The 21,064-nt window shown below is 40.9% G+C and overlaps 84 non-coding genes across 84 annotated transcripts; all 84 read left to right on the forward strand.

The window, feature by feature from the left end:
* The first annotated feature begins 3,443 nt into the window (after positions 1-3,443).
* TRNAS-AGA (transfer RNA serine (anticodon AGA)) lies at positions 3,444-3,525 on the forward strand. Its single transcript has one exon. It is a non-coding gene; the product is annotated as a tRNA-Ser (tRNA).
* A 234-nt stretch (positions 3,526-3,759) lies between these two features.
* TRNAS-AGA (transfer RNA serine (anticodon AGA)) lies at positions 3,760-3,841 on the forward strand. Its single transcript has one exon. It is a non-coding gene; the product is annotated as a tRNA-Ser (tRNA).
* Positions 3,842-3,917: 76 nt separating this feature from the next.
* On the forward strand, positions 3,918-3,999 carry TRNAS-AGA (transfer RNA serine (anticodon AGA)). The gene has a single exon. It is a non-coding gene; the product is annotated as a tRNA-Ser (tRNA).
* A 76-nt stretch (positions 4,000-4,075) lies between these two features.
* Positions 4,076-4,157, forward strand: TRNAS-AGA (transfer RNA serine (anticodon AGA)). Its single transcript has one exon. It is a non-coding gene; the product is annotated as a tRNA-Ser (tRNA).
* A 76-nt stretch (positions 4,158-4,233) lies between these two features.
* Positions 4,234-4,315, forward strand: TRNAS-AGA (transfer RNA serine (anticodon AGA)). The gene has a single exon. It is a non-coding gene; the product is annotated as a tRNA-Ser (tRNA).
* A 76-nt stretch (positions 4,316-4,391) lies between these two features.
* On the forward strand, positions 4,392-4,473 carry TRNAS-AGA (transfer RNA serine (anticodon AGA)). Its single transcript has one exon. It is a non-coding gene; the product is annotated as a tRNA-Ser (tRNA).
* A 234-nt stretch (positions 4,474-4,707) lies between these two features.
* On the forward strand, positions 4,708-4,789 carry TRNAS-AGA (transfer RNA serine (anticodon AGA)). Its single transcript has one exon. It is a non-coding gene; the product is annotated as a tRNA-Ser (tRNA).
* A 76-nt stretch (positions 4,790-4,865) lies between these two features.
* Positions 4,866-4,947, forward strand: TRNAS-AGA (transfer RNA serine (anticodon AGA)). Its single transcript has one exon. It is a non-coding gene; the product is annotated as a tRNA-Ser (tRNA).
* A 76-nt stretch (positions 4,948-5,023) lies between these two features.
* TRNAS-AGA (transfer RNA serine (anticodon AGA)) lies at positions 5,024-5,105 on the forward strand. The gene has a single exon. It is a non-coding gene; the product is annotated as a tRNA-Ser (tRNA).
* Positions 5,106-5,181: 76 nt separating this feature from the next.
* On the forward strand, positions 5,182-5,263 carry TRNAS-AGA (transfer RNA serine (anticodon AGA)). Its single transcript has one exon. It is a non-coding gene; the product is annotated as a tRNA-Ser (tRNA).
* Positions 5,264-5,339: 76 nt separating this feature from the next.
* Positions 5,340-5,421, forward strand: TRNAS-AGA (transfer RNA serine (anticodon AGA)). The gene has a single exon. It is a non-coding gene; the product is annotated as a tRNA-Ser (tRNA).
* Positions 5,422-5,655: 234 nt separating this feature from the next.
* Positions 5,656-5,737, forward strand: TRNAS-AGA (transfer RNA serine (anticodon AGA)). Its single transcript has one exon. It is a non-coding gene; the product is annotated as a tRNA-Ser (tRNA).
* Positions 5,738-5,963: 226 nt separating this feature from the next.
* On the forward strand, positions 5,964-6,045 carry TRNAS-AGA (transfer RNA serine (anticodon AGA)). Its single transcript has one exon. It is a non-coding gene; the product is annotated as a tRNA-Ser (tRNA).
* Positions 6,046-6,121: 76 nt separating this feature from the next.
* On the forward strand, positions 6,122-6,203 carry TRNAS-AGA (transfer RNA serine (anticodon AGA)). Its single transcript has one exon. It is a non-coding gene; the product is annotated as a tRNA-Ser (tRNA).
* A 234-nt stretch (positions 6,204-6,437) lies between these two features.
* On the forward strand, positions 6,438-6,519 carry TRNAS-AGA (transfer RNA serine (anticodon AGA)). Its single transcript has one exon. It is a non-coding gene; the product is annotated as a tRNA-Ser (tRNA).
* A 233-nt stretch (positions 6,520-6,752) lies between these two features.
* On the forward strand, positions 6,753-6,834 carry TRNAS-AGA (transfer RNA serine (anticodon AGA)). Its single transcript has one exon. It is a non-coding gene; the product is annotated as a tRNA-Ser (tRNA).
* Positions 6,835-6,910: 76 nt separating this feature from the next.
* TRNAS-AGA (transfer RNA serine (anticodon AGA)) lies at positions 6,911-6,992 on the forward strand. Its single transcript has one exon. It is a non-coding gene; the product is annotated as a tRNA-Ser (tRNA).
* A 76-nt stretch (positions 6,993-7,068) lies between these two features.
* Positions 7,069-7,150, forward strand: TRNAS-AGA (transfer RNA serine (anticodon AGA)). Its single transcript has one exon. It is a non-coding gene; the product is annotated as a tRNA-Ser (tRNA).
* A 76-nt stretch (positions 7,151-7,226) lies between these two features.
* Positions 7,227-7,308, forward strand: TRNAS-AGA (transfer RNA serine (anticodon AGA)). Its single transcript has one exon. It is a non-coding gene; the product is annotated as a tRNA-Ser (tRNA).
* A 76-nt stretch (positions 7,309-7,384) lies between these two features.
* Positions 7,385-7,466, forward strand: TRNAS-AGA (transfer RNA serine (anticodon AGA)). Its single transcript has one exon. It is a non-coding gene; the product is annotated as a tRNA-Ser (tRNA).
* Positions 7,467-7,542: 76 nt separating this feature from the next.
* TRNAS-AGA (transfer RNA serine (anticodon AGA)) lies at positions 7,543-7,624 on the forward strand. Its single transcript has one exon. It is a non-coding gene; the product is annotated as a tRNA-Ser (tRNA).
* Positions 7,625-7,700: 76 nt separating this feature from the next.
* Positions 7,701-7,782, forward strand: TRNAS-AGA (transfer RNA serine (anticodon AGA)). The gene has a single exon. It is a non-coding gene; the product is annotated as a tRNA-Ser (tRNA).
* Positions 7,783-8,016: 234 nt separating this feature from the next.
* On the forward strand, positions 8,017-8,098 carry TRNAS-AGA (transfer RNA serine (anticodon AGA)). The gene has a single exon. It is a non-coding gene; the product is annotated as a tRNA-Ser (tRNA).
* A 76-nt stretch (positions 8,099-8,174) lies between these two features.
* On the forward strand, positions 8,175-8,256 carry TRNAS-AGA (transfer RNA serine (anticodon AGA)). Its single transcript has one exon. It is a non-coding gene; the product is annotated as a tRNA-Ser (tRNA).
* A 708-nt stretch (positions 8,257-8,964) lies between these two features.
* TRNAS-AGA (transfer RNA serine (anticodon AGA)) lies at positions 8,965-9,046 on the forward strand. The gene has a single exon. It is a non-coding gene; the product is annotated as a tRNA-Ser (tRNA).
* Positions 9,047-9,122: 76 nt separating this feature from the next.
* Positions 9,123-9,204, forward strand: TRNAS-AGA (transfer RNA serine (anticodon AGA)). Its single transcript has one exon. It is a non-coding gene; the product is annotated as a tRNA-Ser (tRNA).
* A 76-nt stretch (positions 9,205-9,280) lies between these two features.
* On the forward strand, positions 9,281-9,362 carry TRNAS-AGA (transfer RNA serine (anticodon AGA)). Its single transcript has one exon. It is a non-coding gene; the product is annotated as a tRNA-Ser (tRNA).
* A 76-nt stretch (positions 9,363-9,438) lies between these two features.
* Positions 9,439-9,520, forward strand: TRNAS-AGA (transfer RNA serine (anticodon AGA)). Its single transcript has one exon. It is a non-coding gene; the product is annotated as a tRNA-Ser (tRNA).
* A 76-nt stretch (positions 9,521-9,596) lies between these two features.
* On the forward strand, positions 9,597-9,678 carry TRNAS-AGA (transfer RNA serine (anticodon AGA)). The gene has a single exon. It is a non-coding gene; the product is annotated as a tRNA-Ser (tRNA).
* Positions 9,679-9,912: 234 nt separating this feature from the next.
* Positions 9,913-9,994, forward strand: TRNAS-AGA (transfer RNA serine (anticodon AGA)). Its single transcript has one exon. It is a non-coding gene; the product is annotated as a tRNA-Ser (tRNA).
* Positions 9,995-10,070: 76 nt separating this feature from the next.
* On the forward strand, positions 10,071-10,152 carry TRNAS-AGA (transfer RNA serine (anticodon AGA)). The gene has a single exon. It is a non-coding gene; the product is annotated as a tRNA-Ser (tRNA).
* Positions 10,153-10,227: 75 nt separating this feature from the next.
* TRNAS-AGA (transfer RNA serine (anticodon AGA)) lies at positions 10,228-10,309 on the forward strand. The gene has a single exon. It is a non-coding gene; the product is annotated as a tRNA-Ser (tRNA).
* Positions 10,310-10,543: 234 nt separating this feature from the next.
* TRNAS-AGA (transfer RNA serine (anticodon AGA)) lies at positions 10,544-10,625 on the forward strand. Its single transcript has one exon. It is a non-coding gene; the product is annotated as a tRNA-Ser (tRNA).
* Positions 10,626-10,701: 76 nt separating this feature from the next.
* Positions 10,702-10,783, forward strand: TRNAS-AGA (transfer RNA serine (anticodon AGA)). Its single transcript has one exon. It is a non-coding gene; the product is annotated as a tRNA-Ser (tRNA).
* Positions 10,784-10,859: 76 nt separating this feature from the next.
* TRNAS-AGA (transfer RNA serine (anticodon AGA)) lies at positions 10,860-10,941 on the forward strand. Its single transcript has one exon. It is a non-coding gene; the product is annotated as a tRNA-Ser (tRNA).
* A 76-nt stretch (positions 10,942-11,017) lies between these two features.
* TRNAS-AGA (transfer RNA serine (anticodon AGA)) lies at positions 11,018-11,099 on the forward strand. Its single transcript has one exon. It is a non-coding gene; the product is annotated as a tRNA-Ser (tRNA).
* Positions 11,100-11,175: 76 nt separating this feature from the next.
* Positions 11,176-11,257, forward strand: TRNAS-AGA (transfer RNA serine (anticodon AGA)). Its single transcript has one exon. It is a non-coding gene; the product is annotated as a tRNA-Ser (tRNA).
* A 392-nt stretch (positions 11,258-11,649) lies between these two features.
* TRNAS-AGA (transfer RNA serine (anticodon AGA)) lies at positions 11,650-11,731 on the forward strand. The gene has a single exon. It is a non-coding gene; the product is annotated as a tRNA-Ser (tRNA).
* Positions 11,732-11,965: 234 nt separating this feature from the next.
* On the forward strand, positions 11,966-12,047 carry TRNAS-AGA (transfer RNA serine (anticodon AGA)). Its single transcript has one exon. It is a non-coding gene; the product is annotated as a tRNA-Ser (tRNA).
* Positions 12,048-12,123: 76 nt separating this feature from the next.
* Positions 12,124-12,205, forward strand: TRNAS-AGA (transfer RNA serine (anticodon AGA)). Its single transcript has one exon. It is a non-coding gene; the product is annotated as a tRNA-Ser (tRNA).
* Positions 12,206-12,281: 76 nt separating this feature from the next.
* TRNAS-AGA (transfer RNA serine (anticodon AGA)) lies at positions 12,282-12,363 on the forward strand. The gene has a single exon. It is a non-coding gene; the product is annotated as a tRNA-Ser (tRNA).
* Positions 12,364-12,439: 76 nt separating this feature from the next.
* On the forward strand, positions 12,440-12,521 carry TRNAS-AGA (transfer RNA serine (anticodon AGA)). Its single transcript has one exon. It is a non-coding gene; the product is annotated as a tRNA-Ser (tRNA).
* A 76-nt stretch (positions 12,522-12,597) lies between these two features.
* Positions 12,598-12,679, forward strand: TRNAS-AGA (transfer RNA serine (anticodon AGA)). Its single transcript has one exon. It is a non-coding gene; the product is annotated as a tRNA-Ser (tRNA).
* A 76-nt stretch (positions 12,680-12,755) lies between these two features.
* Positions 12,756-12,837, forward strand: TRNAS-AGA (transfer RNA serine (anticodon AGA)). The gene has a single exon. It is a non-coding gene; the product is annotated as a tRNA-Ser (tRNA).
* Positions 12,838-13,063: 226 nt separating this feature from the next.
* Positions 13,064-13,145, forward strand: TRNAS-AGA (transfer RNA serine (anticodon AGA)). The gene has a single exon. It is a non-coding gene; the product is annotated as a tRNA-Ser (tRNA).
* Positions 13,146-13,221: 76 nt separating this feature from the next.
* On the forward strand, positions 13,222-13,303 carry TRNAS-AGA (transfer RNA serine (anticodon AGA)). Its single transcript has one exon. It is a non-coding gene; the product is annotated as a tRNA-Ser (tRNA).
* Positions 13,304-13,537: 234 nt separating this feature from the next.
* Positions 13,538-13,619, forward strand: TRNAS-AGA (transfer RNA serine (anticodon AGA)). The gene has a single exon. It is a non-coding gene; the product is annotated as a tRNA-Ser (tRNA).
* Positions 13,620-13,695: 76 nt separating this feature from the next.
* Positions 13,696-13,777, forward strand: TRNAS-AGA (transfer RNA serine (anticodon AGA)). The gene has a single exon. It is a non-coding gene; the product is annotated as a tRNA-Ser (tRNA).
* Positions 13,778-13,852: 75 nt separating this feature from the next.
* Positions 13,853-13,934, forward strand: TRNAS-AGA (transfer RNA serine (anticodon AGA)). Its single transcript has one exon. It is a non-coding gene; the product is annotated as a tRNA-Ser (tRNA).
* Positions 13,935-14,010: 76 nt separating this feature from the next.
* TRNAS-AGA (transfer RNA serine (anticodon AGA)) lies at positions 14,011-14,092 on the forward strand. Its single transcript has one exon. It is a non-coding gene; the product is annotated as a tRNA-Ser (tRNA).
* Positions 14,093-14,168: 76 nt separating this feature from the next.
* On the forward strand, positions 14,169-14,250 carry TRNAS-AGA (transfer RNA serine (anticodon AGA)). The gene has a single exon. It is a non-coding gene; the product is annotated as a tRNA-Ser (tRNA).
* Positions 14,251-14,326: 76 nt separating this feature from the next.
* Positions 14,327-14,408, forward strand: TRNAS-AGA (transfer RNA serine (anticodon AGA)). The gene has a single exon. It is a non-coding gene; the product is annotated as a tRNA-Ser (tRNA).
* Positions 14,409-14,484: 76 nt separating this feature from the next.
* Positions 14,485-14,566, forward strand: TRNAS-AGA (transfer RNA serine (anticodon AGA)). The gene has a single exon. It is a non-coding gene; the product is annotated as a tRNA-Ser (tRNA).
* A 76-nt stretch (positions 14,567-14,642) lies between these two features.
* On the forward strand, positions 14,643-14,724 carry TRNAS-AGA (transfer RNA serine (anticodon AGA)). The gene has a single exon. It is a non-coding gene; the product is annotated as a tRNA-Ser (tRNA).
* A 76-nt stretch (positions 14,725-14,800) lies between these two features.
* On the forward strand, positions 14,801-14,882 carry TRNAS-AGA (transfer RNA serine (anticodon AGA)). Its single transcript has one exon. It is a non-coding gene; the product is annotated as a tRNA-Ser (tRNA).
* Positions 14,883-14,958: 76 nt separating this feature from the next.
* Positions 14,959-15,040, forward strand: TRNAS-AGA (transfer RNA serine (anticodon AGA)). Its single transcript has one exon. It is a non-coding gene; the product is annotated as a tRNA-Ser (tRNA).
* A 234-nt stretch (positions 15,041-15,274) lies between these two features.
* Positions 15,275-15,356, forward strand: TRNAS-AGA (transfer RNA serine (anticodon AGA)). Its single transcript has one exon. It is a non-coding gene; the product is annotated as a tRNA-Ser (tRNA).
* Positions 15,357-15,432: 76 nt separating this feature from the next.
* Positions 15,433-15,514, forward strand: TRNAS-AGA (transfer RNA serine (anticodon AGA)). The gene has a single exon. It is a non-coding gene; the product is annotated as a tRNA-Ser (tRNA).
* Positions 15,515-15,590: 76 nt separating this feature from the next.
* On the forward strand, positions 15,591-15,672 carry TRNAS-AGA (transfer RNA serine (anticodon AGA)). The gene has a single exon. It is a non-coding gene; the product is annotated as a tRNA-Ser (tRNA).
* A 76-nt stretch (positions 15,673-15,748) lies between these two features.
* Positions 15,749-15,830, forward strand: TRNAS-AGA (transfer RNA serine (anticodon AGA)). Its single transcript has one exon. It is a non-coding gene; the product is annotated as a tRNA-Ser (tRNA).
* Positions 15,831-15,906: 76 nt separating this feature from the next.
* On the forward strand, positions 15,907-15,988 carry TRNAS-AGA (transfer RNA serine (anticodon AGA)). The gene has a single exon. It is a non-coding gene; the product is annotated as a tRNA-Ser (tRNA).
* A 76-nt stretch (positions 15,989-16,064) lies between these two features.
* TRNAS-AGA (transfer RNA serine (anticodon AGA)) lies at positions 16,065-16,146 on the forward strand. Its single transcript has one exon. It is a non-coding gene; the product is annotated as a tRNA-Ser (tRNA).
* Positions 16,147-16,221: 75 nt separating this feature from the next.
* On the forward strand, positions 16,222-16,303 carry TRNAS-AGA (transfer RNA serine (anticodon AGA)). Its single transcript has one exon. It is a non-coding gene; the product is annotated as a tRNA-Ser (tRNA).
* A 76-nt stretch (positions 16,304-16,379) lies between these two features.
* On the forward strand, positions 16,380-16,461 carry TRNAS-AGA (transfer RNA serine (anticodon AGA)). Its single transcript has one exon. It is a non-coding gene; the product is annotated as a tRNA-Ser (tRNA).
* A 76-nt stretch (positions 16,462-16,537) lies between these two features.
* TRNAS-AGA (transfer RNA serine (anticodon AGA)) lies at positions 16,538-16,619 on the forward strand. Its single transcript has one exon. It is a non-coding gene; the product is annotated as a tRNA-Ser (tRNA).
* A 76-nt stretch (positions 16,620-16,695) lies between these two features.
* On the forward strand, positions 16,696-16,777 carry TRNAS-AGA (transfer RNA serine (anticodon AGA)). Its single transcript has one exon. It is a non-coding gene; the product is annotated as a tRNA-Ser (tRNA).
* A 76-nt stretch (positions 16,778-16,853) lies between these two features.
* On the forward strand, positions 16,854-16,935 carry TRNAS-AGA (transfer RNA serine (anticodon AGA)). The gene has a single exon. It is a non-coding gene; the product is annotated as a tRNA-Ser (tRNA).
* A 76-nt stretch (positions 16,936-17,011) lies between these two features.
* Positions 17,012-17,093, forward strand: TRNAS-AGA (transfer RNA serine (anticodon AGA)). Its single transcript has one exon. It is a non-coding gene; the product is annotated as a tRNA-Ser (tRNA).
* Positions 17,094-17,169: 76 nt separating this feature from the next.
* On the forward strand, positions 17,170-17,251 carry TRNAS-AGA (transfer RNA serine (anticodon AGA)). The gene has a single exon. It is a non-coding gene; the product is annotated as a tRNA-Ser (tRNA).
* Positions 17,252-17,643: 392 nt separating this feature from the next.
* Positions 17,644-17,725, forward strand: TRNAS-AGA (transfer RNA serine (anticodon AGA)). Its single transcript has one exon. It is a non-coding gene; the product is annotated as a tRNA-Ser (tRNA).
* Positions 17,726-17,800: 75 nt separating this feature from the next.
* On the forward strand, positions 17,801-17,882 carry TRNAS-AGA (transfer RNA serine (anticodon AGA)). The gene has a single exon. It is a non-coding gene; the product is annotated as a tRNA-Ser (tRNA).
* Positions 17,883-17,958: 76 nt separating this feature from the next.
* Positions 17,959-18,040, forward strand: TRNAS-AGA (transfer RNA serine (anticodon AGA)). Its single transcript has one exon. It is a non-coding gene; the product is annotated as a tRNA-Ser (tRNA).
* A 76-nt stretch (positions 18,041-18,116) lies between these two features.
* Positions 18,117-18,198, forward strand: TRNAS-AGA (transfer RNA serine (anticodon AGA)). The gene has a single exon. It is a non-coding gene; the product is annotated as a tRNA-Ser (tRNA).
* Positions 18,199-18,274: 76 nt separating this feature from the next.
* On the forward strand, positions 18,275-18,356 carry TRNAS-AGA (transfer RNA serine (anticodon AGA)). The gene has a single exon. It is a non-coding gene; the product is annotated as a tRNA-Ser (tRNA).
* Positions 18,357-18,432: 76 nt separating this feature from the next.
* On the forward strand, positions 18,433-18,514 carry TRNAS-AGA (transfer RNA serine (anticodon AGA)). The gene has a single exon. It is a non-coding gene; the product is annotated as a tRNA-Ser (tRNA).
* A 76-nt stretch (positions 18,515-18,590) lies between these two features.
* TRNAS-AGA (transfer RNA serine (anticodon AGA)) lies at positions 18,591-18,672 on the forward strand. Its single transcript has one exon. It is a non-coding gene; the product is annotated as a tRNA-Ser (tRNA).
* A 76-nt stretch (positions 18,673-18,748) lies between these two features.
* Positions 18,749-18,830, forward strand: TRNAS-AGA (transfer RNA serine (anticodon AGA)). Its single transcript has one exon. It is a non-coding gene; the product is annotated as a tRNA-Ser (tRNA).
* A 392-nt stretch (positions 18,831-19,222) lies between these two features.
* Positions 19,223-19,304, forward strand: TRNAS-AGA (transfer RNA serine (anticodon AGA)). Its single transcript has one exon. It is a non-coding gene; the product is annotated as a tRNA-Ser (tRNA).
* Positions 19,305-20,012: 708 nt separating this feature from the next.
* Positions 20,013-20,094, forward strand: TRNAS-AGA (transfer RNA serine (anticodon AGA)). The gene has a single exon. It is a non-coding gene; the product is annotated as a tRNA-Ser (tRNA).
* A 76-nt stretch (positions 20,095-20,170) lies between these two features.
* Positions 20,171-20,252, forward strand: TRNAS-AGA (transfer RNA serine (anticodon AGA)). Its single transcript has one exon. It is a non-coding gene; the product is annotated as a tRNA-Ser (tRNA).
* A 76-nt stretch (positions 20,253-20,328) lies between these two features.
* TRNAS-AGA (transfer RNA serine (anticodon AGA)) lies at positions 20,329-20,410 on the forward strand. Its single transcript has one exon. It is a non-coding gene; the product is annotated as a tRNA-Ser (tRNA).
* A 76-nt stretch (positions 20,411-20,486) lies between these two features.
* On the forward strand, positions 20,487-20,568 carry TRNAS-AGA (transfer RNA serine (anticodon AGA)). The gene has a single exon. It is a non-coding gene; the product is annotated as a tRNA-Ser (tRNA).
* Positions 20,569-20,802: 234 nt separating this feature from the next.
* On the forward strand, positions 20,803-20,884 carry TRNAS-AGA (transfer RNA serine (anticodon AGA)). Its single transcript has one exon. It is a non-coding gene; the product is annotated as a tRNA-Ser (tRNA).
* Positions 20,885-20,960: 76 nt separating this feature from the next.
* Positions 20,961-21,042, forward strand: TRNAS-AGA (transfer RNA serine (anticodon AGA)). The gene has a single exon. It is a non-coding gene; the product is annotated as a tRNA-Ser (tRNA).
* The last annotated feature ends 22 nt before the right edge of the window (positions 21,043-21,064 follow it).

A 21,064-nucleotide genomic window follows, 5' to 3' on the forward strand; every position in this document is an offset into this window, starting at 1 on the left:
GACGGGTTTGGTTGTTGCTTTTCGTTAACGCTCACTGTTTAACTCAGTTTGATTGGATATTTTTTTGGAATGTTTATGTGTTGAGTGTGAATGTTGAGTTTGTGTTATGACGGTTGTGTTTGTTGTGTTTGTGGTGAATGTGTTTTTTATCCAATTTCTTCTTATTCTTGACTCTTGGGACGGATCGAGTGCTGAGTGTTATGGCAACCTCTCAACATCCAATGGCAGTGTTTCCACCAATTGTTTACGATCTTCGACTTAATGTCAATTTGCGATCGTATCGAGCGGGATTTGAACCCAAAACCTCCTGTATGACAGGCAGACGTTCTACCACAGAACCACCGATACTTGTTACACTTTTTCGGAAATTAGACTTTCAGATTTATCGGAAGTGTATATTACTAATTAATAGAGAATTAAATTTTGGTGTTTATTTATATAGAACGAAATTTCGTGTTCGATTTAAATTTTTGCATCGAAGATATTTTAATGTAGCGTCTTCTCTGTTGATTAAAAACAAAAGCGCCACCCAAGTTTTGAAACTGGGCCGTTCAGATAGGCAGTTGAGCGCTCTACCACAGAACCAACGATAACTCCTTAGCTATACTTCAAATAAGACACTCATCGTAAGCATAATAGTTAATAAAGTCTTGAATTTTTTGTTTAATATAATAAGTTGCTTAATTTCAATTTGGTACTTTTGTTTAGTGTTTTTTTAATGAATGGAGTTAAAGATTTTTTCTTTTATTATTTGACGTTTTATTTTTGCTGTTGTATATTTTTTATCTTTTATTCTTTTAAAATTATTTACTTCTTCCGCGAAATGGTTAATTTTTTGGAGGAACCTTTTTGTCACTTATTTTTTGTCTATTAATGTTATGAGAACATTTACGTTTTCGGAAAGAATCATTTTTGATGGAACCTTCAAAGTGTATACGTCGTATTTTCCAACTTCTGCAGTTTGATTATAACTAGGTCGAAAGTTCGTAATTTATTAATGCTTATTCTTATAGACTTAAAATTTGTGATATGGTTGTATTATTGCGGTGGTGTTGGTTTGGAGTTTAATATTTAAAATTAAGTTAAGTGCCTTTTCTGTGCTTTGTCAAAGGTAAGGTGTGTTTAGTTTTTTGATATTAATTTTTTTTTGATTCTCTGCAGCCCGATCTATTGGGATGTTATTATTAATTTTTCTATTTGTTATTCTGGCTCTGAAGCCTGATCGATTGGGTTGTTATTATTTATTTTTCTATTTGTTATTCTGGCTCTGAAGCCTGATCGATTGGGTTGTTATTATTTATTTTTCTATTTGTTATTCTGGCTCTGAAGCCTGATCGATTGGGTTGTTATTATTTATTTTTCTATTTGTTATTCTGGCTCTGAAGCCTGATCGATTGGGTTGTTATTATTTATTTTTCTATTTGTTATTCTGGCTCTGAAGCCTAATCGATTGGGTTATTATTATTTATTTTTCTATTTGTTATTCTGGCTCTGAAGCCTGATCGATTGGGTTGTTATTATTTATTTTTCTATTTGTTATTCTGGCTCCGAAGCCTGATCGATTGGGTTATTATTATATATTTTTCTATTAATTATTTTTGATCTGCTCTGGTCTGATTGATTGGGTTGTTATTATATATTTTTCTATTGGTCGTTTTGGCTCCAAAGTTTGATCGATTAGGTTTTTGTATTTTAATTTTTTGATTATGTTGAGCTTTTGGGCGGTATTGTTAGCTTTTAATTATCATTTTTTCGTGTGAAGTGGTATAAAGAAGGTTTTTTGTGTTATTTCGTAAACGAGAAAAATACAAATACCCTCTGTAGATATATTTTCATTAAAATTTGCTTCGTATTACATTTAACTAATAAACTTGTTCTGTAAATAGGGTAAAATAAAATCGTGCGTTGTTCTAATTCGTCTAACTCACTGTTGTAACTACTAATTTATAATTCTGAATAAATTAAACTCGATAGTTTCGTCTCAATTATTTTAATTATAATTAAATTATATACCGTGCCGGATTGAAACGGGATTACGTTTTTAGTAAATAACTCTGAATTGCGGAGATATCTCTAAAAGTTATCTCGAAATTAATACCACTAGGAACAATTCTTCCGAGGAGTGGTATATTTTGGCTTGCCAACTTGTTCGAAACGCAGTTCTGTGCTGCTTGCCTTTAATACAAGGTACACAAACGGTTTGATCTGAGATAGATAAATATTCTGTCCACCATTTCTTTTAAGCGTCGCATTCCTCCAATGCTTAAATGTCCAAAACGTTGATACCAGATTCCGAACGTCAACTTTTCAGACATGAAACAATTCTTCTCCCAGGCGCCATCTAATTTATAAAGACTGTTGTCGTCTACTGCATAGCGAATATTTCTCGAGTAGTTTTTCGACGAATTATCTCCTCGTTGTCGAATTCAACGCTCAAACCATAGCGACCGTAAACAAATTCTCGTTTAAATTAGGAACTACCAAAACCTTGCTCAATGGTAGAGTAACATCTTGACCTTTAACCTTAAATATTTAAAATGATGAATAATAATTTATAGTACCTAACGTTAAAACTTCGTAAAGGACATTCACCAATAAGAAGCAGTTGAAGAGAAAACGCCCGTACACAAGGCGCCAGCCATGCATCACACTGAACAGGACATTTTAAGAAATATTTTACATTAGATAAGTTCTCCAAACTTGATAATTGCCAAATCTCAATTCGAATCTGTTGGGATCTTTAAGCGCAGGTTTGAATCCTGCAGCCTGCGAACATAACATTAAATGGCGTTTAAATGTGAGTCAAATATTTAAATTTAAAAGTTTTAAAATTTAGGTTAATAACAAGCAGTCGTGCTGAGTGGCTAAAGCGACAGAATTGAAATCTGTTAGAATCTTCTCGCGCCGGTTCGTATCCTATCGACTGCGGACATAGCCTTTAATGGCGTTTATATAAAAGTCAAATATTAAAATTTAAAATTTCTCAAATTTATGACAATATCAAGCACTCGTGGCCGAGTTGTTAAGGCGACAGCATAGAAATATGTTGGGATTTTCATGCGCAGTATCGAAACCTGCCGACCGCGGGCATAACCTTAAACGGCGTTTATATGTACGTCAAATATTTAAAAGTTCTCAAAATGGTTAAGGGGAAAGACTAGAAATCTGTTGGTATCATCCCGCGCAGGTTCAAATCCTGTCGACTGCGAACATACCATTTAATGGCGTTTATATGAACGTCAAATATTAATATTTAAAAGTTATAAAACTTAGGTCAATAACAAGCAATCGTGGCCGAGTGGTTAATTTGACAGTTTTGAAATCTTTTGATATGTCTCCCCCTCCCAGGTTCGAATGCGGTCGACTGCTGAAATACCATTTAATGGCATTTTTTGAACGTAAAATATTTCAATTTAAAATTCTCAAATAAAGGTCAATATCAAGCAGTCGTGGCCGAGTGGTTAAGGCGACAGACTAGAAATCTGTTGGGATCTTCCCGCGCAGGGTCGAATCCTGCCGACTGCGGATATAACATTCAATGGCGTTTTTATGAACGCCAAATATTTCAATTTAAAAGTTCTCATATTTAGTTCAGTATCAAGCAGTCGTGGCCGAGTGGTTAAGGCGACCAACTAGAAATCTGTTGGGATCTTCCCGCGCAGGTTCGAATCCTGCCGAGTGCGGATATAACATTTAATGGCCTATTTATGAACGCCAAATATTTCAATTTAAAAGTTCTCATATTAAGGTCAATGTCAAGCAGTCGTGGCCGAGTGGTTAAGGCGACAGACTAGAAATCTGTTGGGATCTTCCCGCGCAGGTTCGAATCCTGCCGACTGCGGATACAACATTTAATGGCGTTTTTATGAACGCCAAATATTTCAATTTAAAAGTTCTCATATTAAGGTCAATTTCAAGTAGTCGTGGCCGAATGGTTAAGGCGACAGACTAGAAATCTGTTGGGATCTTCCCGCGCAGGTTCGAATCCTGCCGACTGCGGATATAACATTTAATGGCGTTTTTATGAACGAAAAATATTTCAATTTAAAAGTTCTCATATTTAGGTCAGTATCAAGCAGTCGTGGCCGAGTGGTTAAGGCGACAGACTAGAAATCTGTTGTGGTCTTCCCGCGCAGGTTCGAATCCTGCCGACTGCGGATATAACATTTAATGGCGTTTTTATGAACGCCAAATATTTAAATTAAAAAGTTCTCATATTTAGGTCAATATCAAGCTGTCGTGGCCGAGTGGTTAAGGCGACAGACTAGAATTCTGTTGGGATCTTCCCGCGCAGGTTCGAATCCTGCCGACTGCGGATATAACATTTAATGGCGTTTTTATGAACGCAAAATATTTCAATTTAAAAGTTCTCATATTTAGGTCAATATCAAGCAGTCGTGGCCGAGTGGTTAAGGCGACAGACTAGAAATCTGTTGGGATCTTCCCGCGCAGGGTCGAATCCTGCCGACTGCGGATATAACATTCAATGGCGTTTTTATGAACGCCAAATATTTCAATTTAAAAGTTCTCATATTTAGTTCAGTATCAAGCAGTCGTGGCCGAGTGGTTAAGGCGACCAACTAGAAATCTGTTGGGATCTTCCCGCGCAGGTTCGAATCCTGCCGAGTGCGGATATAACATTTAATGGCCTATTTATGAACGCCAAATATTTCAATTTAAAAGTTCTCATATTAAGGTCAATGTCAAGCAGTCGTGGCCGAGTGGTTAAGGCGACAGACTAGAAATCTGTTGGGATCTTCCCGCGCAGGTTCGAATCCTGCCGACTGCGGATACAACATTTAATGGCGTTTTTATGAACGCCAAATATTTCAATTTAAAAGTTCTCATATTAAGGTCAATTTCAAGTAGTCGTGGCCGAATGGTTAAGGCGACAGACTAGAAATCTGTTGGGATCTTCCCGCGCAGGTTCGAATCCTGCCGACTGCGGATATAACATTTAATGGCGTTTTTATGAACGAAAAATATTTCAATTTAAAAGTTCTCATATTTAGGTCAGTATCAAGCAGTCGTGGCCGAGTGGTTAAGGCGACAGACTAGAAATCTGTTAGGATCTTCCCGCGCAGGTTCGAATCCTGCCGAGTGCGGATAAAACATTTAATGGCCTATTTATGAACGCCAAATATTTCAATTTAAAAGTTCTCATATTTAGGTCAATATCAAGCAGTCGTGGCCGAGTGGTTAAGGCGACAGACTAGAAATCTGTTGGGATCTTCCCGCGCAGGTTCGAATCCTGCCGACTGCGGATATAACATTTAATGGCGTTTTTATGAACGCCAAATATTTCAATTTAAAGGTTCTCATATTTAGGTCGATATCAAGCAGTCGTGGCCGAGTGGTTAAGGCGACAGACTAGAAATCTGTTGGGTACTTCCCGCGCAGGTTCGAATCCTGCCGACTGCGGATATAACATTTAATGGCGTTTTTATGGACGCCAAATATTTCAATTAAAAAGTTCTCATATTTAGGTCAATATCAAGTAGTCGTGGCCGAGTGGTTAAGGCGACAGACTAGAAAACTGTTGGGATCTTCCCGCGCAGGTTCGAATCCTGACGACTGCGGATATAACATTTAATGGCGTTTTTATGAACGCAAAATATTTCAATTAAAAAGTTCTCATATTTAGGTCAATATCAAGCAGTCGTGGCCGAGTGGTTAAGGCGACAGACTAGAAAACTGTTGGGATCTTCCCGCGCAGGTTCGAATCCTGCCGACTGCGGATATAACATTTAATGGCGTTTTTATGAACGCAAAATATTTCAATTTAAAAGTTCTCATATTTAGGTCAATATCAAGCAGTCGTGGTTAAGGCGACAGACTAGAAATCTGTTGGGATCTTCCCGCGCAGGTTCGAATCCTGCCGACTGCGGATATAACATTTAATGGCGTTTTTATGAACGCAAAATATTTCAATTTAAAAGTTCTCATATTTAGGTCAGTATCAAGCAGTCGTGGCCGAGTGGTTAAGGCGACAGACTAGAAATCTGTTGGGATCATCCCGCGCAGGTTCGATTCCTGCCTACTGCGGATATAACATTTAATAGTGTTTTTATGAACGCAAAATATTTCAATTAAAAAGTTCTCATATTTAGGCCAATATCAAGCAGTCGTGGCCGAGTGGTTAAGGCGACAGACTAGAAATCTGTTGGGATCTTCCCGCGCAGGTTCGAATCCTGCCGACTGCGGATATAACATTCAATGGCGTTTTTATGAACGCCAAATATTTCAATTTAAAAGTTCTCATATTTAGTTCAGTATCAAGCAGTCGTGGCCGAGTGGTTAAGGCGACCAACTAGAAATCTGTTGGGATCTTCCCGCGCAGGTTCGAATCCTGCCGAGTGCGGATATAACATTTAATGGCCTATTTATGAACGCCAAATATTTCAATTTAAAAGTTCTCATATTAAGGTCAATGTCAAGCAGTCGTGGCCGAGTGGTTAAGGCGACAGACTAGAAATCTGTTGGGATCTTCCCGCGCAGGTTCGAATCCTGCCGACTGCGGATACAACATTTAATGGCGTTTTTATGAACGCCAAATATTTCAATTTAAAAGTTCTCATATTAAGGTCAGTATCAAGCAGTCTTGGCCGAGTGGTTAAGGCGACAGACTAGAAATCTGTTGGGATCTTCCCGCGCAGGTTCGAATCCTGCCGAGTGCGGATATAACATTTAATGGCCTATTTATGAACGCCAAATATTTCAATTTAAAAATCTCATATTAAGGTCAGTATCAAGCAGTCGTGGCCGAGTGGTTAAGGCGACAGACTAGAATTCTGTTGGGATCTTCCCGCGCAGGTTCGAATCCTGCCGACTGCGGATACAACATTTAATGGCGTTTTTATGAACGCCAAATATTTCCATTTAAAAGTTCTCATATTTAAATCAATATCAAGCAGTCGTGGCTGAGTGGTTAAGGCAACAGACTAGAAATCTGTTGGGATCTTCCCGCGCAGGTTCGAATCCTGCCGACTGCGGATATAACATTTAATGGCGTTTATATGAACGCCAAATATTTCAATTTAAAAGTTCTCATATTTAAATCAATATCAAGCAGTCGTGGCCGATTGGTTAAGGCGACAGACTAGAAATCTGTTGGGATCTTCCCGCGCAGGTTCGAATCCTGCCGACTGCGGATATAACATTTAATGGCGTTTTTATGAACGCCAAATATTTAAATTTAAAAGTTCTCATATTTAGGTCAGTATCAAGCAGTCGTGGCCGAGTGGTTAAGGCGACAGACTAGAAATCTGTTGGGATCTTCCCGCGCAGGTTCGAATCCTGCCGAGTGCGGATATAACATTTAATGGCCTATTTATGAACGCCAAATATTTCAATTTAAAAGTTCTCATATTAAGGTCAGTATCAAGCAGTCGTGGCCGAGTGGTTAAGGCGACAGACTAGAATTCTGTTGGGATCTTCCCGCGCAGGTTCGAATCCTGCCGACTGCGGATACAACATTTAATGGCGTTTTTATGAACGCCAAATATTTCCATTTAAAAGTTCTCATATTTAAATCAATATCAAGCAGTCGTGGCCGAGTGGTTAAGGCGACAGACTAGAAATCTGTTGGGATCTTCCCGCGCAGGTTCGAATCCTGTCGACTGCGGATATAACATTTAATGGTGTTTATATGAACGCCAAATATTTCAATTTAAAAGTTCTCATATTTAAATCAATATCAAGCAGTCGTGGCCGAGTGGTTAAGGCGACAGACTAGAAATCTGTTGGGATCTTCCCGCGCAGGTTCGAATCCTGCCGACTGCGGATATAACATTCAATGGCGTTTTTATGAACGCCAAATATTTCAATTTAAAAGTTCTCATATTTAGTTCAGTATCAAGCAGTCGTGGCCGAGTGGTTAAGGCGACCAACTAGAAATCTGTTGGGATCTTCCCGCGCAGGTTCGAATCCTGCCGAGTGCGGATATAACATTTAATGGCCTATTTATGAACGCCAAATATTTCAATTTAAAAGTTCTCATATTAAGGTCAATGTCAAGCAGTCGTGGCCGAGTGGTTAAGGCGACCGACTAGAAATCTGTTGGGATCTTCCCGCGCAGGTTCGAATCCTGCCGAGTGCGGATATAACATTTAATGGCCTATTTATGAACGCCAAATATTTCAATTTAAAAGTTCTCATATTAAGGTCAATGTCAAGCAGTCGTGGCCGAGTGGTTAAGGCGACAGACTAGAAATCTGTTGGGATCTTCCCGCGCAGGTTCGAATCCTGCCGACTGCGGATATAACATTCAATGGCGTTTTTATGAACGCCAAATATTTCAATTTAAAAGTTCTCATATTTAGTTCAGTATCAAGCAGTCGTGGCCGAGTGGTTAAGGCGACCAACTAGAAATCTGTTGGGATCTTCCCGCGCAGGTTCGAATCCTGCCGAGTGCGGATATAACATTTAATGGCCTATTTATGAACGCCAAATATTTCAATTTAAAAGTTCTCATATTAAGGTCAATGTCAAGCAGTCGTGGCCGAGTGGTTAAGGCGACCAACTAGAAATCTGTTGGGATCTTCCCGCGCAGGTTCGAATCCTGCCGAGTGCGGATATAACATTTAATGGCCTATTTATGAACGCCAAATATTTCAATTTAAAAGTTCTCATATTAAGGTCAATGTCAAGCAGTCGTGGCCGAGTGGTTAAGGCGACCAACTAGAAATCTGTTGGGATCCTCCCGCGAAGGTTCGAATCCTGCCGAGTGCGGATATAACATTTAATGGCCTATTAATGAACGCCAAATATTTCAATTTAAAAGTTCTCATATTAAGGTCAATGTCAAGCAGTCGTGGCCGAGTGGTTAAGGCGACCAACTAGAAATCTGTTGGGATCTTCCCGCGCAGGTTCGAATCCTGCCGAGTGCGGATATAACATTTAATGGCCTATTTATGAACGCCAAATATTTCAATTTAAAAGTTCTCATATTAAGGTCAATGTCAAGCAGTCGTGGCCGAGTGGTTAAGGCGACAGACTAGAAATCTGTTGGGATCTTCCCGCGCAGGTTCGAATCCTGCCGAGTGCGCATATAACATTTAATGGCCTATTTATGAACGCCAAATATTTCAATTTAAAAGTTCTCATATTAAGGTCATTGTCAAGCAGTCGTGGCCGAGTGGTTAAGGCGACAGACTAGAAATCTGTTGGGATCTTCCCGCGCAGGTTCGAATCCTGTCGACTGCGGATATAACATTTAATGGCGTTTATATGAACGCCAAATATTTCAATTTAAAAGTTCTCATATTTAAATCAATATCAAGCAGTCGTGGCCGAGTGGTTAAGGCGACCAACTAGAAATCTGTTGGGATCTTCCCGCGCAGGTTCGAATCCTGCCGACTGCGGATATAACATTTAGTGGCGCTTTTATGAACGCCAAATATTTAAATTTAAAAGTTCTCATATTAAGGTCAAACTCAAGCAGTCGTGGCCGAGTGGTTAAGGCGACCAACTAGAAATCTGTTGGGATCTTCCCGCGCAGGTTCGATTCCTGCCGACTGCGGATATAACATTTAATAGTGTTTTTATGATCGCAAAATATTTCAATTAAAAAGTTCTCATATTTAGGCCAATATCAAGCAGTCGTGGCCGAGTGGTTAAGGCGACAGACTAGAAATCTGTTGGGATCTTCCCGCGCAGGTTCGAATCCTGCCGACTGCGGATATAACATTCAATGGCGTTTTTATGAACGCCAAATATTTCAATTTAAAAGTTCTCATATTTAGTTCAGTATCAAGCAGTCGTGGCCGAGTGGTTAAGGCGACCAACTAGAAATCTGTTGGGATCTTCCCGCGCAGGTTCGAATCCTGCCGAGTGCGGATATAACATTTAATGGCCTATTTATGAACGCCAAATATTTCAATTTAAAAGTTCTCATATTAAGGTCAATGTCAAGCAGTCGTGGCCGAGTGGTTAAGGCGACAGACTAGAAATCTGTTGGGATCTTCCCGCGCAGGTTCGAATCCTGCCGACTGCGGATACAACATTTAATGGCGTTTTTATGAACGCCAAATATTTCAATTTAAAAGTTCTCATATTAAGGTCAGTATCAAGCAGTCGTGGCCGAGTGGTTAAGGCGACAGACTAGAAATCTGTTGGGATCTTCCCGCGCAGGTTCGAATCCTGCTGAGTGCGGATATAACATTTAATGGCCTATTTATGAACGCCAAATATTTCAATTTAAAAATCTCATATTAAGGTCAGTATCAAGCAGTCGTGGCCGAGTGGTTAAGGCGACAGACTAGAATTCTGTTGGGATCTTCCCGCGCAGGTTCGAATCCTGCCGACTGCGGATACAACATTTAATGGCGTTTTTATGAACGCCAAATATTTCCATTTAAAAGTTCTCATATTTAAATCAATATCAAGCAGTCGTGGCTGAGTGGTTAAGGCAACACACTAGAAATCTGTTGGGATCTTCTCGCGCAGGTTCGAATCCTGCCGACTGCGGATATAACATTAAATGGCGTTTATATGAACGCCAAATATTTCAATTTAAAAGTTCTCATATTTAAATCAATATCAAGCAGTCGTGGCCGATTGGTTAAGGCGACAGACTAGAAATCTGTTGGGATCTTCCCGCGCAGGTTCGAATCCTGCCGACTGCGGATATAACATTTAATGGCGTTTTTATGAACGCCAAATATTTAAATTTAAAAGTTCTCATATTTAGGTCAGTATCAAGCAGTCGTGGCCGAGTGGTTAAGGCGACAGACTAGAAATCTGTTGGGATCTTCCCGCGCAGGTTCGAATCCTGCCGAGTGCGGATATAACATTTAATGGCCTATTTATGAACGCCAAATATTTCAATTTAAAAGTTCTCATATTAAGGTCAGTATCAAGCAGTCGTGGCCGAGTGGTTAAGGCGACAGACTAGAATTCTGTTGGGATCTTCCCGCGCAGGTTCGAATCCTGCCGACTGCGGATACAACATTTAATGGCGTTTTTATGAACGCCAAATATTTCAATTTAAAAGTTCTCATATTTAAATCAATATCAAGCAGTCGTGGCCGAGTGGTTAAGGCGACAGACTAGAAATCTGTTGGGATCTTCCCGCGCAGGTTCGAATCCTGTCGACTGCGGATATAACATTTAATGGCGTTTATATGAACGCCAAATATTTCAATTTAAAAGTTCTCATATTTAAATCAATATCAAGCAGTCTTGGCCGAGTGGTTAAGGCGACAGACTAGAAATCTGTTGGGATCATCCCGCGCAGGTTCGATTCCTGCCGACTGCGGATATAACATTTAATAGTGTTTTTATGAACGCAAAATATTTCAATTAAAAAGTTCTCATATTTAGGCCAATATCAAGCAGTCGTGACCGAGTGGTTAAGGCGACAGACTAGAAATCTGTTGTGGTCTTCCCGCGCAGGTTCGAATCCTGCCGACTGCGGATATAACATTTAATGGCGTTTTTATGAACGCCAAATATTTAAATTAAAAAGTTCTCATATTTAGGTCAATATCAAGCTGTCGTGGCCGAGTGGTTAAGGCGACAGACTAGAAAACTGTTGGGATCTTCCCGCGCAGTTTCGAATCCTGCCGACTGCGGATATAACATTTAATGGCGTTTTTATGAACGCAAAATATTTCAATTTAAAAGTTCTCATATTTAGGTCAATATCAAGCAGTCGTGGCCGAGTGGTTAAGGCGACAGACTAGAAATCTGTTGGGATCTTCCCGCGCAGGGTCGAATCCTGCCGACTGCGGATATAACATTCAATGGCGTTTTTATGAACGCCAAATATTTCAATTTAAAAGTTCTCATATTTAGTTCAGTATCAAGCAGTCGTGGCCGAGTTGTTAAGGCGACCAACTAGAAATCTGTTGGGATCTTCCCGCGCAGGTTCGAATCCTGCCGAGTGCGGATATAACATTTAATGGCCTATTTATGAACGCCAAATATTTCAATTTAAAAGTTCTCATATTAAGGTCAATGTCAAGCAGTCGTGGCCGAGTGGTTAAGGCGACAGACTAGAAATCTGTTGGGATCTTCCCGCGCAGGTTCGAATCCTGCCGACTGCGGATACAACATTTAATGGCGTTTTTATGAACGCCAAATATTTCAATTTAAAAGTTCTCATATTAAGGTCAATTTCAAGTAGTCGTGGCCGAATGGTTAAGGCGACAGACTAGAAATCTGTTGGGATCTTCCCGCGCAGGTTCGAATCCTGCCGACTGCGGATATAACATTTAATGGCGTTTTTATGAACGAAAAATATTTCAATTTAAAAGTTCTCATATTATGGTCAGTATCAAGCAGTCGTGGCCGAGTGGTTAAGGCGACAGACTAGAAATCTGTTGGGATCTTCCCGCGCAGGTTCGAATCCTGCCGAGTGCGGATAAAACATTTAATGGCCTATTTATGAACGCCAAATATTTCAATTTAAAAGTTCTCATATTTAGGTCAATATCAAGCAGTCGTGGCCGAGTGGTTAAGGCGACAGACTAGAAATCTGTTGGGATCTTCCCGCGCAGGTTCGAATCCTGCCGACTGCGGATATAACATTTAATGGCGTTTTTATGAACGCCAAATATTTCAATTTAAAGGTTCTCATATTTAGGTCGATATCAAGCAGTCGTGGCCGAGTGGTTAAGGCGACAGACTAGAAATCTGTTGGGATCTTCCCGCGCAGGTTCGAATCCTGCCGACTGCGGATATAACATTTAATGGCGTTTTTATGGACGCCAAATATTTCAATTAAAAAGTTCTCATATTTAGGTCAATATCAAGTAGTCGTGGCCGAGTGGTTAAGGCGACAGACTAGAAAACTGTTGGGATCTTCCCGCGCAGGTTCGAATCCTGCCGACTGCGGATATAACATTTAATGGCGTTTTTATGAACGCAAAATATTTCAATTTAAAAGTTCTCATATTTAGGTCAATATCAAGCAGTCGTGGTTAAGGCGACAGACTAGAAATCTGTTGGGATCTTCCCGCGCAGGTTCGAATCCTGCCGACTGCGGATATAACATTTAATGGCTTTTTTATGAACGCAAAATATTTCAATTTAAAAGTTCTCATATTTAGGTCAGTATCAAGCAGTCGTGGCCGAGTGGTTAAGGCGACAGACTAGAAATCTGTTGGGATCATGCCGCGCAGGTTCGATTCCTGCCGACTGCGGATATAACATTTAATAGTGTTTTTATGAACGCAAAATATTTCAATTAAAAAGTTCTCATATTTAGGCCAATATCAAGCAGTCGTGGCCGAAGGGTTAAGGCGACAGACTAGAAATCTGTTGGGATCTTCCCGCGCAGGTTCGAATCCTGCCGACTGCGGATATAACAGTCAATGGCGTTTTTATGAACGCCAAATATTTCAATTTAAAAGTTCTCATATTTAGTTCAGTATCAAGCAGTCGTGGCCGAGTGGTTAAGGCGACCAACTAGAAATCTGTTGGGATCTTCCCGCGCAGGTTCGAATCCTGCCGAGTGCGGATATAACATTTAATGGCCTATTTATGAACGCCAAATATTTCAATTTAAAAGTTCTCATATTAAGGTCAATGTCAAGCAGTCGTGGCCGAGTGGTTAAGGCGACAGACTAGAAATCTGTTGGGATCTTCCCGCGCAGGTTCGAATCCTGCCGACTGCGGATACAACATTTAATGGCGTTTTTATGAACGCCAAATATTTCAATTTAAAAGTTCTCATATTAAGGTCAGTATCAAGCAGTCGTGGCCGAGTGGTTAAGGCGACAGACTAGAAATCTGTTGGGATCTTCCCGCGCAGGTTCGAATCCTGCCGAGTGCGGATATAACATTTAATGGCCTATTTATGAACGCCAAATATTTCAATTTAAAAATCTCATATTAAGGTCAGTATCAAGCAGTCGTGGCCGAGTGGTTAAGGCGACAGACTAGAATTCTGTTGGGATCTTCCCGCGCAGGTTCGAATCCTGCCGACTGCGGATACAACATTTAATGGCGTTTTTATGAACGCCAAATATTTCCATTTAAAAGTTCTCATATTTAAATCAATATCAAGCAGTCGTGGCTGAGTGGTTAAGGCAACAGACTAGAAATCTGTTGGGATCTTCCCGCGCAGGTTCGAATCCTGCCGACTGCGGATATAACATTTAATGGCGTTTATATGAACGCCAAATATTTCAATTTAAAAGTTCTCATATTTAAATCCATATCAAGCAGTCGTGGCCGATTGGTTAAGGCGACAGACTAGAAATCTGTTGGGATCTTCCCGCGCAGGTTCGAATCCTGCCGACTGCGGATATAACATTTAATGGCGTTTTTATGAACGCCAAATATTTAAATTTAAAAGTTCTCATATTTAGGTCAGTATCAAGCAGTCGTGGCCGAGTGGTTAAGGCGACAGACTAGAAATCTGTTGGGATCTTCCCGCGCAGGTTCGAATCCTGCCGAGTGCGGATATAACATTTAATGGCCTATTTATGAACGCCAAATATTTCAATTTAAAGGTTCTCATATTAAGGTCAGTATCAAGCAGTCGTGGCCGAGTGGTTAAGGCGACAGACTAGAATTCTGTTGGGATCTTCCCGCGCAGGTTCGAATCCTGCCGACTGCGGATACAACATTTAATGGCGTTTTTATGAACGCCAAATATTTCCATTTAAAAGTTCTCATATTTAAATCAATATCAAGCAGTCGTGGCCGAGTGGTTAAGGCGACAGACTAGAAATCTGTTGGGATCTTCCCGCGCAGGTTCGAATCCTGTCGACTGCGGATATAACATTTAATGGCGTTTATATGAACGCCAAATATTTCAATTTAAAAGTTCTCATATTTAAATCAATATCAAGCAGTCGTGGCCGAGTGGTTAAGGCGACAGACTAGAAATCTGTTGGGATCTTCCCGCGCAGGGTCGAATCCTGCCGACTGCGGATATAACATTTAGTGGCGCTTTTATGAACGCCAAATATTTAAATTTAAAAGTTCTCATATTAAGGTCAAACTCAAGCAGTCGTGGCCGAGTGGTTAAGGCGACAGACTAGAAATCTGTTGGGATCATCCCGCGCAGGTTCGATTCCTGCCGACTGCGGATATAACATTTAATAGTGTTTTTATGAACGCAAAATATTTCAATTAAAAAGTTCTCATATTTAGGCCAATATCAAGCAGTCGTGACCGAGTGGTTAAGGCGACAGACTAGAAATCTGTTGTGGTCTTCCCGCGCAGGTTCGAATCCTGCCGACTGCGGATATAACATTTAATGGCGTTTTTATGAACGCCAAATATTTAAATTAAAAAGTTCTCATATTTAGGTCAATATCAAGCTGTCGTGGCCGAGTGGTTAAGGCGACAGACTAGAAAACTGTTGGGATCTTCCCGCGCAGGTTCGAATCCTGCCGACTGCGGATATAACATTTAATGGCGTTTTTATGAACGCAAAATATTTCAATTTAAAAGTTATCATATTTAGGTCAATATCAAGCAGTCGTGGCCGAGTGGTTAAGGCGACAGACTAGAAATCTGTTGGGATCTTCCCGCGCAGGGTCGAATCCTGCCGACTGCGGATATAACATTCAATGGCGTTTTTATGAACGCCAAATATTTCAATTTAAAAGTTCTCATATTTAGTTCAGTATCAAGCAGTCGTGGCCGAGTGGTTAAGGCGACCAACTAGAAATCTGTTGGGATCTTCCCGCGCAGGTTCGAATCCTGCCGACTGCGGATATAACATTTAATGGCGTTTTTATGAACGAAAAATATTTCAATTTAAAAGTTCTCATATTTAGGTCAGTATCAAGCAGTCGTGGCCGAGTGGTTAAGGCGACAGACTAGAAATCTGTTGGGATCTACCCGCGCAGGTTCGAATCCTGCCGAGTGCGGATAAAACATTTAATGGCCTATTTATGAACGCCAAATATTTCAATTTAAAAGTTCTCATATTTAGGTCAATATCAAGCAGTCGTGGCCGAGTGGTTAAGGCGACAGACTAGAAATCTGTTGGGATCTTCCCGCGCAGGTTCGAATCCTGCCGACTGCGGATATAACATTTAATGGCGTTTTTATGAACGCCAAATATTTCAATTTAAAGGTTCTCATATTTAGGTCAGTATCAAGCAGTCGTGGCCGAGTGGTAAAGGCGACAGACTAGAAATCTGTTGGGATCTTCCCGCGCAGGTTCGAATCCTGCCGAGTGCGGATATAACATTTAATGGCCTATTTATGAACGCCAAATATTTCAATTTAAAAATCTCATATTAAGGTCAGTATCAAGCAGTCGTGGCCGAGTGGTTAAGGCGACAGACTAGAATTCTGTTGGGATCTTCCCGCGCAGGTTCGAATCCTGCCGACTGCGGATACAACATTTAATGGCGTTTTTATGAACGCCAAATATTTCCATTTAAAAGTTCTCATATTTAAATCAATATCAAGCAGTCGTGGCTGAGTGGTTAAGGCAACAGACTAGAAATCTGTTGGGATCTTCCCGCGCAGGTTCGAATCCTGCCGACTGCGGATATAACATTTAATGGCGTTTATATGAACGCCAAATATTTCAATTTAAAAGTTCTCATATTTAAATCAATATCAAGCAGTCGTGGCCGATTGGTTAAGGCGACAGACTAGAAATCTGTTGGGATCTTCCCGCGCAGGTTCGAATCCTGCCGACTGCGGATATAACATTTAATGGCGTTTTTATGAACGCCAAATATTTAAATTTAAAAGTTCTCATATTTAGGTCAGTATCAAGCAGTCGTGGCCGAGTGGTTAAGGCGACAGACTAGAAATCTGTTGGGATCTTCCCGCGCAGGTTCGAATCCTGCCGAGTGCGGATATAACATTTAATGGCCTATTTATGAACGCCAAATATTTCAATTTAAAAGTTCTCATATTAAGGTCAGTATCAAGCAGTCGTGGCCGAGTGGTTAAGGCGACAGACTAGAATTCTGTTGGGATCTTCCCGCGCAGGTTCGAATCCTGCCGACTGCGGATACAACATTTAATGGCGTTTTTATGAACGCCAAATATTTCCATTTAAAAGTTCTCATATTTAAATCAATATCAAGCAGTCGTGGCCGAGTGGTTAAGGCGACAGACTAGAAATCTGTTGGGATCTTCCCGCGCAGGTTCGAATCCTGTCGACTGCGGATATAACATTTAATGGTGTTTATATGAACGCCAAATATTTCAATTTAAAAGTTCTCATATTTAAATCAATATCAAGCAGTCGTGGCCGAGTGGTTAAGGCGACAGACTAGAAATCTGTTGGGATCTTCCCGCGCAGGTTCGAATCCTGCCGACTGCGGATATAACATTCAATGGCGTTTTTATGAACGCCAAATATTTCAATTTAAAAGTTCTCATATTTAGTTCAGTATCAAGCAGTCGTGGCCGAGTGGTTAAGGCGACCAACTAGAAATCTGTTGGGATCTTCCCGCGCAGGTTCGAATCCTGCCGAGTGCGGATATAACATTTAATGGCCTATTTATGAACGCCAAATATTTCAATTTAAAAGTTCTCATATTAAGGTCAATGTCAAGCAGTCGTGGCCGAGTGGTTAAGGCGACCAACTAGAAATCTGTTGGGATCTTCCCGCGCAGGTTCGAATCCTGCCGAGTGCGGATATAACATTTAATGGCGTTTTTATGAACGCCAAATATTTCAATTTAAAGGTTCTCATATTTAGGTCAGTATCAAGCAGTCGTGGCCGAGTGGTAAAGGCGACAGACTAGAAATCTGTTGGGATCTTCCCGCGCAGGTTCGAATCCTGCCGAGTGCGGATATAACATTTAATGGCCTATTTATGAACGCCAAATATTTCAATTTAAAAATCTCATATTAAGGTCAGTATCAAGCAGTCGTGGCCGAGTGGTTAAGGCGACAGACTAGAATTCTGTTGGGATCTTCCCGCGCAGGTTCGAATCCTGCCGACTGCGGATACAACATTTAATGGCGTTTTTATGAACGCCAAATATTTCCATTTAAAAGTTCTCATATTTAAATCAATATCAAGCAGTCGTGGCTGAGTGGTTAAGGCAACAGACTAGAAATCTGTTGGGATCTTCCCGCGCAGGTTCGAATCCTGCCGACTGCGGATATAACATTTAATGGCGTTTATATGAACGCCAAATATTTCAATTTAAAAGTTCTCATATTTAAATCAATATCAAGCAGTCGTGGCCGATTGGTTAAGGCGACAGACTAGAAATCTGTTGGGATCTTCCCGCGCAGGTTCGAATCCTGCCGACTGCGGATATAACATTTAATGGCGTTTTTATGAACGCCAAATATTTAAATTTAAAAGTTCTCATATTTAGGTCAGTATCAAGCAGTCGTGGCCGAGTGGTTAAGGCGACAGACTAGAAATCTGTTGGGATCTTCCCGCGCAGGTTCGAATCCTGCCGAGTGCGGATATAACATTTAATGGCCTATTTATGAACGCCAAATATTTCAATTTAAAAGTTCTCATATTAAGGTCAGTATCAAGCAGTCGTGGCCGAGTGGTTAAGGCGACAGACTAGAATTCTGTTGGGATCTTCCCGCGCAGGTTCGAATCCTGCCGACTGCGGATACAACATTTAATGGCGTTTTTATGAACGCCAAATATTTCCATTTAAAAGTTCTCATATTTAAATCAATATCAAGCAGTCGTGGCCGAGTGGTTAAGGCGACAGACTAGAAATCTGTTGGGATCTTCCCGCGCAGGTTCGAATCCTGTCGACTGCGGATATAACATTTAATGGTGTTTATATGAACGCCAAATATTTCAATTTAAAAGTTCTCATATTTAAATCAATATCAAGCAGTCGTGGCCGAGTGGTTAAGGCGACAGACTAGAAATCTGTTGGGATCTTCCCGCGCAGGTTCGAATCCTGCCGACTGCGGATATAACATTCAATGGCGTTTTTATGAACGCCAAATATTTCAATTTAAAAGTTCTCATATTTAGTTCAGTATCAAGCAGTCGTGGCCGAGTGGTTAAGGCGACCAACTAGAAATCTGTTGGGATCTTCCCGCGCAGGTTCGAATCCTGCCGAGTGCGGATATAACATTTAATGGCCTATTTATGAACGCCAAATATTTCAATTTAAAAGTTCTCATATTAAGGTCAATGTCAAGCAGTCGTGGCCGAGTGGTTAAGGCGACCAACTAGAAATCTGTTGGGATCTTCCCGCGCAGGTTCGAATCCTGCCGAGTGCGGATATAACATTTAATGGCCTATTTATGAACGCCAAATATTTCAATTTAAAAGTTCTCATATTAAGGTCAATGTCAAGCAGTCGTGGCCGAGTGGTTAAGGCGACAGACTAGAAATCTGTTGGGATCTTCCCGCGCAGGTTCGAATCCTGCCGACTGCGGATATAACATTCAATGGCGTTTTTATGAACGCCAAATATTTCAATTTAAAAGTTCTCATATTTAGTTCAGTATCAAGCAGTCGTGGCCGAGTGGTTAAGGCGACCAACTAGAAATCTGTTGGGATCTTCCCGCGCAGGTTCGAATCCTGCCGAGTGCGGATATAACATTTAATGGCCTATTTATGAACGCCAAATATTTCAATTTAAAAGTTCTCATATTAAGGTCAATGTCAAGCAGTCGTGGCCGAGTGGTTAAGGCGACCAACTAGAAATCTGTTGGGATCTTCCCGCGCAGGTTCGAATCCTGCCGAGTGCGGATATAACATTTAATGGCCTATTTATGAACGCCAAATATTTCAATTTAAAAGTTCTCATATTAAGGTCAATGTCAAGCAGTCGTGGCCGAGTGGTTAAGGCGACCAACTAGAAATCTGTTGGGATCCTCCCGCGAAGGTTCGAATCCTGCCGAGTGCGGATATAACATTTAATGGCCTATTTATGAACGCCAAATATTTCAATTTAAAAGGTCTCATATTAAGGTCAATGTCAAGCAGTCGTGGCCGAGTGGTTAAGGCGACCAACTAGAAATCTGTTGGGATCTTCCCGCGCAGGTTCGAATCCTGCCGAGTGCGGATATAACATTTAATGGCCTATTTATGAACGCCAAATATTTCAATTTAAAAGTTCTCATATTAAGGTCAATGTCAAGCAGTCGTGGCCGAGTGGTTAAGGCGACAGACTAGAAATCTGTTGGGATCTTCCCGCGCAGGTTCGAATCCTGCCGAGTGCGCATATAACATTTAATGGCCTATTTATGAACGCCAAATATTTCAATTTAAAAGTTCTCATATTAAGGTCATTGTCAAGCAGTCGTGGCCGAGTGGTTAAGGCGACAGACTAGAAATCTGTTGGGATCTTCCCGCGCAGGTTCGAATCCTGTCGACTGCGGATATAACATTTAATGGCGTTTATATGAACGCCAAATATTTCAATTTAAAAGTTCTCATATTAAGGTCAAACTCAAGCAGTCGTGGCCGAGTGGTTAAGGCGACCAACTAGAAATCTGTTGGGATCTTCCCGCGCAGGTTCGATTCCTGCCGACTGCGGATATAACATTTAATAGTGTTTTTATGATCGCAAAATATTTCAATTAAAAAGTTCTCATATTTAGGCCAATATCAAGCAGTCGTGGCCGAGTGGTTAAGGCGACAGACTAGAAATCTGTTGGGATCTTCCCGCGCAGGTTCGAATCCTGCCGACTGCGGATATAACATTCAATGGCGTTTTTATGAACGCCAAATATTTCAATTTAAAAGTTCTCATATTTAGTTCAGTATCAAGCAGTCGTGGCCGAGTGGTTAAGGCGACCAACTAGAAATCTGTTGGGATCTTCCCGCGCAGGTTCGAATCCTGCCGAGTGCAGATATAACATTTAATGGCCTATTTATGAACGCCAAATATTTCAATTTAAAAGTTCTCATATTAAGGTCAATGTCAAGCAGTCGTGGCCGAGTGGTTAAGGCGACAGACTAGAAATCTGTTGGGATCTTCCCGCGCAGGTTCGAATCCTGCCGACTGCGGATACAACATTTAATGGCGTTTTTATGAACGCCAAATATTTCAATTTAAAAGTTCTCATATTAAGGTCAGTATCAAGCAGTCGTGGCCGAGTGGTTAAGGCGACAGACTAGAAATCTGTTGGGATCTTCCCGCGCAGGTTCGAATCCTGCTGAGTGCGGATATAACATTTAATGGCCTAT

This window comes from Leiobunum rupestre, chromosome 1, assembly GCF_980474605.1.
Source record: "Leiobunum rupestre chromosome 1, qqLeiRupe1.1.hap1, whole genome shotgun sequence".
Taxonomy (NCBI): domain Eukaryota; kingdom Metazoa; phylum Arthropoda; class Arachnida; order Opiliones; family Sclerosomatidae; genus Leiobunum; species Leiobunum rupestre.